The sequence below is a fragment of the Eutrema salsugineum genome, unplaced genomic scaffold (genome assembly GCF_000478725.1).
Source record: "Eutrema salsugineum unplaced genomic scaffold, Eutsalg1_0 scaffold_15, whole genome shotgun sequence".
NCBI classification, from domain to species: domain Eukaryota; kingdom Viridiplantae; phylum Streptophyta; class Magnoliopsida; order Brassicales; family Brassicaceae; genus Eutrema; species Eutrema salsugineum.
In genome coordinates this window covers 3,256,189-3,257,844 of record NW_006256867.1, presented here as the reverse complement: position 1 = coordinate 3,257,844, position 1,656 = coordinate 3,256,189, and the positions used below count along the sequence as shown (strand labels likewise).

General features: G+C 41.0%; 1 non-coding gene across 1 annotated transcript; it reads right to left on the bottom strand.

Moving 5' to 3' along the window:
- Positions 1-1,347: 1,347 nt before the first annotated feature.
- Positions 1,348-1,454, bottom strand: LOC112088281. The gene has a single exon (XR_002900446.1). It is a non-coding gene; the product is annotated as a small nucleolar RNA R71 (small nucleolar RNA).
- Between the last annotated feature and the right edge of the window lie 202 nt (positions 1,455-1,656).

Genomic DNA, 1,656 nt, shown 5'->3' with positions numbered 1-1,656 from the left:
TATGCTTAAATGACAGATTACACTGATTCTTAATGCTTGTTAACTCATGTTTCACTGATGATGATTGGGTTAGAAACTGTCTTAGCATAGAAGTTAATGCCTTCATGAGAGGATTAACTTAATTAAAGATGTTTATGTTGAATGGCTTGCTTGATCATATGATTCATTAGCTCATTAGTTTATCACTGAAGGCACCCTAATCCACTATCATGTCTAAGACCTTTCTCATCATCATACATACATTCTCATCATTTGTAATTGCTTAGTTTTTATTTAGTCATTGTCATTAGTTTTTGAACCTGTTTAAGTTTGTAGTTGTCTCTAGATTAATCAAAACCCACTCTTGTTTGTTTGAATTAAGAACTTGATCATATGGTTTAGTGTCTAACACCACATATGGATTGATAAATCTCTTTGTGCTACTTTGACAAGGGGATTGATAGCCCTGAGACCCTAAAAATTCTTGTCTATCAATTGGCGCCGTTGCCAAATTGTAGTTTGATTAGCATTAAGCTCTGATCTGTTCTTGAGATCAAGTGCTTACTTTCTTGTTATTACTGATTACTTTCAAGTTCTGTTTGTGATTTCAGGTGTATGAACACCAGGTCCAGATCAAGAAGCTGTGGTCCTCCTTTTCCTCTCAACGACAACATCAACCTTTTGGTACCAAGGAGGAGAAGGGACAGACGTGGTAGACAGATTGATCAGGCTGAGATGGCAGAACAAGGAGATCACGTGGTAGATATAGAACAACCCGTTCAGGAGCAACAGGCTCAGGGTAATGGAGCTGGTAATGGAGTTGGTCAAGGGCTTCATCAGGGTAATGTTCATCAGGAACAGGTGCACCATCAACAAGCTTATGTCCACCAGGGACAAGCTCAAGCTCATCAACAGAGGCATCAGGCCAATGTTCAGCAAAGACAACAAGTGCACCACCAACCCCAGCCCTTCCAACACCAACAAAGAAGATATGAGCAACCCCAAGTCTATGTTGGAGAGAATGACAGGGCCAATGCTCATTAGTATGGAGCTGGTATTCAGGCACCACCTGTGCAAAACAACAACTTTGAAGTGAAGGCATCATTGCTGAATATGGTCCAGAATTCAAAGTTCCATGGGTTAGCAATGGAAGATCCCTTGGAACACTTGGATCAGTTTGATAAGGTGTGTGATCTGACCAAGATTAATGGAGTTTCAGAAGACAGCTTTAAGCTAAGACTATTCCCATTCAGTCTTGGTGACAAAGCTCATCAATGGGAGAAGAATCTTCCAAGAGGTTCCATTCAAACCTGGGAGCAATGCAAGCAAACCTTCCTATCTAAGTTCTTCTCAACCTCAAGAACTGCAAAACTGAGGAACCAAATCTCTAGCTTCACTCAGCACAGCAATGAGAGTTTTGGTGAAGCATATGAGAGATTCAGGAGCTACACCAACCAATGCCCACATCATGGGTTTAGTGAGGCTTCTCTTCTCAGCACACTTTATAGAGGAGCTCTTCCCAAGATTAGAAACCAGCTGGATACTGCTTCCAATGGGAACTTTCTGGGTAAAGAGATACATGCTGCTTTAGAGCTAGTGGAGAACTTAGCATTGAGCAATGATACTTATGGTGAAGACTATGACAGATCAAATAGGTCTGAAGGTTCAAGCTCAGAA